Source organism: Rutidosis leptorrhynchoides, chromosome 6, assembly GCF_046630445.1.
Source record: "Rutidosis leptorrhynchoides isolate AG116_Rl617_1_P2 chromosome 6, CSIRO_AGI_Rlap_v1, whole genome shotgun sequence".
Taxonomy (NCBI): domain Eukaryota; kingdom Viridiplantae; phylum Streptophyta; class Magnoliopsida; order Asterales; family Asteraceae; genus Rutidosis; species Rutidosis leptorrhynchoides.
The window spans coordinates 44,194,835-44,205,207 of NC_092338.1; the positions used below are offsets into that span (position 1 = coordinate 44,194,835).

The 10,373-nt window shown below is 34.1% G+C and overlaps 1 long non-coding RNA gene across 4 annotated transcripts; it reads left to right on the forward strand.

The window, feature by feature from the left end:
- The first annotated feature begins 3,310 nt into the window (after positions 1-3,310).
- Positions 3,311-7,380, forward strand: LOC139853031 (uncharacterized). 4 transcript variants are annotated; one of them, XR_011761260.1, is made up of 7 exons: positions 3,311-3,601; positions 4,321-4,367; positions 4,475-4,552; positions 4,846-4,896; positions 5,236-5,337; positions 5,478-5,618; positions 6,297-6,481. It is a non-coding gene; the product is annotated as an uncharacterized lncRNA (long non-coding RNA). The 4 variants fall into 4 exon arrangements; XR_011761259.1 differs by having other exon boundaries at positions 5,487-5,618; XR_011761258.1 differs by lacking the exon at positions 6,297-6,481 and adding an exon at positions 6,993-7,380 and having other exon boundaries at positions 5,236-5,618.
- Positions 7,381-10,373: the final 2,993 nt, after the last annotated feature.

Genomic DNA, 10,373 nt, shown 5'->3' on the forward strand with positions numbered 1-10,373 from the left:
TTCCGCTATGCATTAGCTCATTTTAAGGATATTACTTGGAGTCATTCATGGCATATTTTGAAAGACGTTGCATTCGAGTCATTGAGTTCATCAAGATTATTATTATGTCAATTATAGTTGGATGTATTATGAAATGGTGTGCATTCCGTCAACTTTCGTTGTAAAGAAAGTTTTTCTTTTAAAAACGAATGCAATGTTTGTAAAATGTATCATATAGAGGTCAAAATACCTCGCGATGTAATCAACTATTGTGAATCGTTTATAATGTATATGAACGGGTCCTTTCATAGTGTGATCGTGGCTGTACACGTGTTACGCAATCGACGGCCAGCACTTTATTTATGCGCGTGGATGCCAGTTGGGTATGATTACATGTACGCGCGTGGTTGGCACGCGCCTGACACACTGTCACTTTATGTCATGTCTGCCGAATGGGCTTCTGCGATTGTGACAGGCATTTAATGGCATCGAGGCGCACGCAGAATATTAAATGCTAGCTGTTTTCTTGTTTTTTCTTTCGCTTAATAGTTTGACATCATACGCCTCGCGCCATATAACATCAAACTGGGGGGACATAATGATACCGCAACCCGCATGCTCACCTCATATGCATGCGGGCGCTTAATAGTATGCGTATGCGTGTGCTTGTGTGCGGTATGCGGTATGCGGATTGTATCTGATTCCTTTGTTCCCGGTACGGCGGTTGCTTAGCTGTCAAGTAAATATCTTTTCCATAATTATATCCGTGATTCGGGGGAGTCAGTTATGGATGAGATTAACGTGATCTGGGACGGTTCTAGAATTAGGGCTTGCCTATAAATACAACCCTAATCATCATTTACCAGACACGGCATATTACGTAGCTATCGCACATAAGATACATTAAGCAAAACAACATCATTCAGCATCTCTTCAAGGTTAACAGGTTAGTCTTTCGTAAGCTAGTACCTACGACCTTATTTGGGGCCTCTTGATCGACGACCGTTATCAGAGGTGGACTTAATCACTTGGCCACCCCGCCAACATCATCATGTCGGTCAGGGTTATTCACGGTAGCCGGACCGGAGAGCCACGTTCTAAGATCCTTAAACCCCTCCTTATGTATTGAGCAGGCATATTAAACCCCACGGTTAAAATATGCATGATCACTTTTCTTGCAAGTTTTTTAGTTTTGAGAGTTCTTTTCTATTGAACCTTGACTTTCGTAAATTGATTCAAAACTGAGCAAAGGTATATTGAAAGAGGTGGAAGATGATGTCAAGAAGGATCCTTGACTTCAGTATGAACTATGGATATTTTAGAATGTATTGTTGTTTAATTATTTGTAAAGCCTTATTGTAAAATTTGTTAATTTGGTTATTCTAAAAAAGTTGTAGATGCACCGAAATCGATTTTGATAATTGGTAAATACATTGTGTTTATCAGTTTGATTTTATATTTGTGCAAGTTTTTGCATTGTTCAAACTTACAATCAGTTAACTTTTACTAATAATTTTGGAATCATCTTCTATATATAATGAAAAATTTAGCTATCCTGAGGTTAAAATTGTCATTTACTATTATTCAGACTATTCATTCAGCACAAAAAGTAAACAAATATTTACTCTATTTACTTACTGCATATATCTAGTCATTATTCATTCTGCCATACACCCATACATATCCATACAGGACTTAATGATAAAAAAAAGTAAACAGGCCCTGAATGCATGTTATATATGGAGTACTTCGGATCATTTTTATACGGGGTATTAAAAAAGTTACGTTATGCGTGTTTTTACGTCCAATTGCTATATCATATCCTAAAAGTAATATGTTAATTATCATAGTACAGAGGTGTATATATATATATTTTTATGTATTATACAATTTTATTCTAATTTATTAGTATATATTATTATATGTTAATCAACTTTTTATATTTGGATGGTGTAATATTAATAAAACTCAGGATATGGATTCGATTAATGAAAATGACAATGTGAATCCGGCTAAAAGATATGCATGTAAATTACTCATATGAAACACAAGTCAACATCGTGATAGCATCTATGGCAATTCATAACTATATTAGAATGAAATGTCAGTTTGATGAAGCATTTAACACGGCACAATAAGAAAATTATCGTCCAAATCAAGAGGTAAACGCCGGATCCACTACTAGCATTAACGTGACACAAAGAGAGCCAAGTACAAGTCGTAGAAATGATGATCTATATATGAGTGTAGTAAGAGATAGAATCGCAACACATGTTATGGAATCCCGGTGAATGTCACTATACATATATGATGGCGTCATTTACATCTTGAATAATTGTCAACATATATGTTCTTTGTGATTGCATTTTTTAATTCCAAAAATTAAATAAATTTACATTTAGTTTTAATACTTACAAGTATAAATATATATTTAGTTATTTTAAAAGAATGTCCTTTTCAGTAATTTTACATGTTAACTTATCAAATAATCAGATTTTGCCAAACACTAAAAAAACAGATTTTCAGATTATTGCGATATGAAACAGCACAATCAAATCCAAACACCATTTATGAAAACCACGTTTTGATACAGCAAATAATCTGATTCAGATTATGTAAAACGTATAATCAATTTTCAAAACGCTAACCCAAACACCCCCTTAAAAACTAAAATTACTAAAAATTAAAAAACACATAATCAAACTACTAGTTTTCGTCGTCTTCGGATGATTCGTCGGGTGCGTCAACCAAATGCGAGAACTGATTAAGGTACAATTTTTGAAGCTTTTTGATATAATCTTTGTGACCCGGGTCCTTGATATCATCGACATTGAGGGACAAAACACTAGCACCTGCAAAAGCGGTACGGAGTGACTTGTTTTTTTGCGTATTTGACACCTTTAGTTCGTTCCGACTTAGTCTTTGACATAGCTTCCAAAGCTTCATCCGCAATCATAATCTTTGAAATAGTCTTTGAAACAAGTTGTCAGAGGACAAATACAATGAACCCATATCCGATTCGACAAGGTTATCTGCAATCATATCATAATTGCTTTTATATCAAACGAAAATTAAAAAAACAGTGAAACTGAAAATTGATTACTGCTATCTCACTTATATATAATTAGAAAACTTTTATGATGCCATTAGGTATGAAAAAAATTCACATGGCAGCACCCCACACCATTAGATGCATTTCCTAAATTAAATCTCAGCCATTTAAATTGTTAATGGCGTCATTAGCATTACTAATCGGCAGTTAAGGTTTATAATTACCCTCCTGCCCTTAATTAATACAAATAAAAAAAATTGTACCGCTAAAATTGGGGAAAACAACTTATCTGGCGTTAAATTAGGGCAAACAACTCTAAACCGTCACACACACACGTTCTCTTTTCACTCTCCTCTCCAATTTCTTTATAGCAAATGAAGTCTTCTCACATCTACCATATCTTAAGTCAGGTATGAAATAATTGTTGTATATTCTAAAAATTTATTTCTGTTTGATTTGTATGTTCCTTTCACTACGGATTAAGAAAGCCAAATAAGTTTTGTGAGAATCGCGATTTCGGCTTTCCATTATCAAGCTTTGCTGACGGTCAATCACAGACTTCCGTGTTAGGTTCGTAATTCATATGATTTTGTTTATTATTATTATTATTATTATTATTATTATTATTATTATTATTATTATTATTATTATTATTATTATTATTATTATTATAGTACATTAAATTAAATATGAAGAACACTATTATTAGATTATTCGTATAAGGTACAACTAAACCATCTTACATACGATGATGAAGTTATATAGTTTAATCTCAAAACATTACACATGTTATGACTTATGCGAGAATCATCGGTTACAATAAACAGCAGTTAATGAATATTACAAAATTGCACTCCATGTGTTTGATGATATACTCGAGATATACATGTTATATGACGTTTAACATTGGTGATGAATATAATTAAGTCTGTTATACTTTTAGAAATCTTGCATAAGCCTTTCATTTATAGTTGTATGATTATGGGACAGGTACTCTGAATTAATCAAGTTATGCATATCTTCATATATTCTCTATAATCAGTAGTATGATCAGTTAGTTATCCAGCTACGTAAATGTTGTGTTTTTTCCATAAGAAAGATGTCATTAACATGTGGTTAGAATGATTAAAGTTACCAACTTGATTTGGGTAAGTTTTTTTGGAATCCTTATCGAATTACAAAAGTCACCAACTTGATGTATACTCTGTATTTCAGTGTATGAATATTGAATGTAAACTTTAATTTTTTGTGTTTGCAGTCTGTTATTAACTCTAATTAAATATGGGCAGGATGCAACAAGGTTGGTGATGAAGGTGGTTTTGCTCCTAATATTCAGGTAATCATAGTTTTGCAGTTTCATATATCACTTTGTTCACCAGTTCAATTTTCTAGCACAACTTTATAGCGGCTTCTAACATTATAATGTGGGTTTATTTGTCTTAGAAAACAAAAAGGGCCTTGAGTAGCTCATGACAGCCATTGCTAAGCTGGTCCGACTTGTGGTGGTATTTAATTTCAAGAGTAAGTATAAATTATGTTATAGTAAATCAAGATTCGGGTTGAGTAATAAATCAAGTAGCCTATTGTGTCCATGCAATATCCATTTGAGCAATATTATTGAGACGCACTATCGAAAAAATACCTGAGAATGTCGTGACAAAGTACATATTGTTGGATACGATCTTTAGGTCACTAACCCTACAGTTATAATTTTTACTTCTAATTTTTAAATACTCAAAAGCTTAGATTTAATGTTCACTAACCTTCTGGATTGTATAAACTCACCTAAATTACATATTCAAATTGTGTTACAGAGAGTTAAGATGAAAATCTCCAAGAAGACTTGTGACACCCTTCTCCTCAAGGTATATCAATAACTATTTGTTTCGTGCTTTACCGCTTGGCAATTTTGGCCCATTTACTTATACACGTAATTCCCGTTTACGACTGATCTAAAATGGGTGAACAGATGAACTTAAGGCTAAAAGAAAATGTGTCAAGCATGTCAAAATCCTTTTAATTGTATTTTCTAACATATAACCTCTTCACTAATTCAAAACCAGATGAAAACAACTCAAAAGGTTTTATTCTCTGATGTGATATTTTACAAATATAATATTTTGTGTTAAGTCTAAACTCGATGAAGTTTAGACTGATATTATTTTACATGTGTTTTGATCAAATCTTCATACATTCCTTCACAGATAACAAGAGATGTTCAGTTTGTTGATTCAAATATCCAACTTTAGACAAGTTATTCGATGATTCAATAACGTCAACGATTATTTGAGACTTATTCGAACCTGGTATCGTTTATTAATTACCAATCCACTTGTTGAGTTTGATTTTTTTAAATATGTTATTACTTTATACACTCTATTTTGACCATTGCAATGCTTAGTGTAGACCAAAAAGATCAAAGATCTATATAATTTAATGTTTGTAGCTGAATCAGGCCACCCATTTGATGAATACATGGATGATGAACAATTCGCTTGTATATCACATGCTTAAAATGTTAATTGGTGACACTGAAAGGCTGCCGAAGGAGATGCAACTTGCAAATAGGCTGCTTGGATTTGGTTGGGTAAGATTTGCCACGAATTCATGTGATCATCTTGGTTATCTTCAATTATAAGTGATCTTGTCGTTATATTCCATTATATATGTTGGTGACAAATTATGGATCCAAGGCATGTATAGATTAAAAGGGTTGCGCCTCTTTTGTTAATGTTCTATAACAGTTAGAGGTGGCAAACTAGGTGGGTTGGGGTGGTTAGAGGTAATGGGTCAAGTTGGGCTTTCGTTCGTTGTATTAGTACAGGGCAACATGGGTCGGGTACTTGAACAGACCCACGTTTATGTAGAGTTGTGCGTATGAAGAATACACTTTGGGTGACTTTGACCCACTCGGTCGTGGTTGTTGTATGCTCCTTTGTTTTCTTGTCTCTTTTCGAGACTAAGATGTGTTATAAAGTTTTTGTTTTCTTGCCAAAATAAATAAAAAAATAAAATGAAAGTGTCATGGTCAGGAAATGAGTCATTCCTAGGGGGTAATACATGGTGGGTGATGAAAAATCAATGTCCTATGGGAATTGAAGTTGCGATATTGACGTAATGAAATTGTTTGATCTTATAATGTTGGTTCACACGTTAACATACAAATATTGTTTATTTTGGTATTGCAAAACTAATAGAAGGGTTTATGGGTTGTCAATGTTGTATAGGTCTTGACTGACAACATTGATGTTTGTTGAAGATGCAGGTGGAAGTGGTGCTCAACTTTTTAGTTTCAGTTTAAGATGATGCGCAAGAAGTTAATAAAGTTATTGGAACTGTCGCTAATGGATTGAATCTTGTGTGCATAAACTTTGATCATTTAATGTAGATGCATTTGTGTTTTGATTCACATTTTGAGACAACTAGAGCCAAAAAGGATTAATGATAAACTTGCGGTTACTTATTTCATATAACCATAATTTTATAATTTTGTACATATACTTAAATTAAATGTCTAACAAATTTACAGTAACACTTTCTCATATAATTCCCCGATAAAACAAGTTAGAATGATGTTCTCTCTCAACTCTAAGTACATATGCACTTTGATTTATAGACATTCTTATTGAAAAAATATATGACGTAAAAATCCCGCGAATACGCGGGTTATAAACTAGTTAAAGTGTAATAACAAAACAAATAACTGGAAGTTAAATATAGTTAAAGGGGGTGTATCTATCACTTTCTCCATGTCGATTACTACCTCCACAATTAACTTTTTATAGTGAAAGAACCTTTCAAATTGAGTGTTGTTACTATTAATTTTGTTATGATCTAAATTCAGTTAAATAGTCCCAATCGAATTTTATGGTTTATAGAACCATCTACAGTTATAGGTTTTTTATTGTATGTACATGGATGCTTTTAAAAAACAATATATTTGGGTTTCAATTTGTTTCAGGTCAGGGAGCGATGATCTGCATCGACAGCTAAAATTAGGGTTTTCATTTTTTCCAGATCAGGCAACGACGATCTGTATCGATAATTCTGAATCGATGCGTATCGGAGATTATTTTCAGATCAGGCTTAAGACTCAAACCGAAGCCATTAGTCTGATATGTTTTGGTCCTACCCTGATTAACTGTTTCTCTGATTGTAAAGACTAACAAGCGATGCAGGTAGCCTGCATTAACAACCTTTTGATCAATATACTAAGCTTGGACAATTGCACTACCAGACTTTTGTATATTGTACTGTATATAGCTGCAGTTTGTGATAAGTATCTGTACGACACTAGCCGTCTTTTGTAACAACTATCCTTGGTGCGCCTATTGCATGGCCATATCTGTAACATCCCGCGTTTTTCCGTTAAATTAATTTTAACACCGTCTTTTTTTTTTTGATAATATCTTCCATTATCTAAATTCGTAACTTTCGTTAACTAACGTTCTTAATATTTCCGTTATTTGATTTTAACATCTCACGTTTACTCTAGCGTTTTAAAATATTCGTTCGGTTAATTCACGCACCCGCTTTCAAACTCGAGGGACCGAAGTTGCCAAGGGGCAAAACTAGTTGACTAGGTCAACTAGTCAACCCCATCTCATCCATTCATTCATAATTTCACCTCCTCATCTCCTTTTTCCTCTCTAACTCAAGAACACTTTCTAACATCTTCAAATAATCATCATCTAAATCAATTCAAGCAAGCATACATCAAAACAAATTACATATTCGTGATCCTCTCATCATCCTCTACATTTTGGTACCAATTTCATCTCGTTTGAGTAACATTCCTAAAACTCTAGATTTCTCTAATTCGTGTTTTTGACTTGAAATGGTGTTAGTTAGTGTCTATGGCTCGTGTCTAGCATGAATATATGATTTAATTGCTCGATCTTGTTGTTTTGCATAAACTAGCATGAACTTGAAATGGGTTTGTTTAAACTTGAATTTTGGATGATTAAATGTTGTTTAAATGCTAAAGTTCATGTATTAAATGTGTTACTAGCATCATTAGCTTCAATTTGATGTGTAGGTTGATTTGGAAAACATCACTAACATGATTATTGATTTTGTGATTCTTGATTAGGGTTTGATAGCTTTTAAAATGAACTTTTGATGCTTTGAATGCCATGAAATGTTATTAGTAAGTGTTTAGTTGTATTGTATGTTTAATTACTTTCGAAACGGCCTATCGTATGTGTAGATTGGATTCCCGAGTCAAGAAATGCATATTATGAACTTAAAACTTTGATTTTGAACGTTTAACGATCATTCGACGAGGTTTTTGTTCTTGTAAATGATGTTTTTGTTTGATGAAATGTGTTTAGTTGTATTCCTCGTCAAAATACCTTTCCAACGATATAAGATACGTGTTTTGAATGTTTACGATTCATAAGTTATGGTTGTTTGAAGTTGAAATCGTTTAAGTGTTTAAAACTGCCCAGAATTGCTGAAACAGACACAGATGCGGCGCATCACCTCTGGATGCGGTGCATCTGTAAGTGATGCGGCGCATCTGAGGCAGACTACCCAATTTGGTCGATTTTCGTTTAATTCTAGTTATGCTAGGCACCTCCGATTGACATGAAACTTGGCCAACATGCTTATATATGACTTCTAAGCTTAGGAAAATAGTTCGGGACCCGACCCGAACTTGTTGACTTTTTTCGTTGACTTTGACTTTGACCAAAGTTTGACTTTTAGTAAAACTTAACCAAATACTTTTGCAATCATTCTAACGTGCTTTTATACTTGTTTCTTGCATGAAACTTGACAACATGATTCACATATTATATTAATCGAGTCGTAACGAGCCATATGACTAATTGAACACATTTCGACCGACCTTGTGTCGTAAGCGGTTAATTGATATAACTTACTTGTTTAGGTCAAGGCTAAACAACTTTCATACACACGTTTACTTTGTAAAGTACATTTATACTCCCGCACTCGAGGTGAGATCATAGTCCCATCTTTCAACAACTTTTATACTTTTAAATCATGGGATGAGAAGCATATACAGTTTTATACTACATACTTTATGCTTTGAACACAAGTACGAAAACAAACATTCCACGTGCGAGTTAGAACAAAAATGCCTCAATTTAATTATCATTAGTTACACTTGCCGGGTGTAAGCGAGAACTTATGTTGTATGGCCATATGGGTTTGACAAACCCTCATTCGGACGGTTCGCTACCGTTATGCGGATGAAATATACTTTCGTGTTTTAGTGTGGGTTCTAACACTGTGTGATGGGGTAACGTTGGTTAAGTCTTGATAATTGAGTGCTCGCGAATAACAACACTTTTGGAATGCAAATGATTTGGATAATCTACGTTATGGAAATACAAAATCTTGTGGTTCAAAAACAACGTTTATTACTACACCTATGATTTCACCAACGTTTTTCGTTGACAGTTTTCTATATGTTTTCTCAGGTCCTTGAATGCTTAGTGATACATGTTTTCGCTCACTTTTGATACTTGCTTGGATGTCGAGTATACATGCATACATGGAGCGTCTTTTGACTTACTTATAAATGGTTTCGCATAGGTTTCATTTGTACGTTAAACGTTGTAACGTAACTAGTCGTTGAACTACTTTTGTAAACTTGAAACATCTTTACATTTGAAATGAATGCGACATATTTTGGTCAAACGTCATTTTAAAGACTTATGACCACGTAACGGGACCTAAGTAGATGGCGCCGTCAATGACGAGTTTGTCGGGTCGCTACAGATGGTATCAGAGAATTGGTTGTAGGGATTTAGAGTTCATTGGTGTCAAACCCAAGTCATAGGGTACATTAGTGAGTCTAGACTACAACCGACATATAGACTTGAAGTAGGAATTAAATGATTACTTGTGCATTTATACTCGAGCTCTTCTATTCGTATCTAACTCTTATTCAACCTTAATCTCATGATGCTTAATTTGATTGATACGCCACCTTGACTTTGTGAAGTAATGTCGAATGCACATATGAATTAGGGTAATATAATTGCGGGATTATATTACGGTGACTCATATGGACGTTCCGACATTATGACATAAAGAATTTAAGGCGAGTCAAGGAAAATTTTTCTCTTCATCATTATTCCATATCACGATTAGTATTATTGAGAATACTAATCAACGATATTCTTGTGTCTTGAAGGAACAATGCCTCCTCGCCCCGGGCCACGTAATGAGACTTCCGAACAAGCTCTTCAACGCATGATAGCCACTGCCATAGGTGCGGCTATGGCTAGTCTCTCCTCTGACAACAATGACAACAACCGCAACCACAACCACAACAATCATGGGGCGGGTAATTCAAACGAAGGATGCTCCT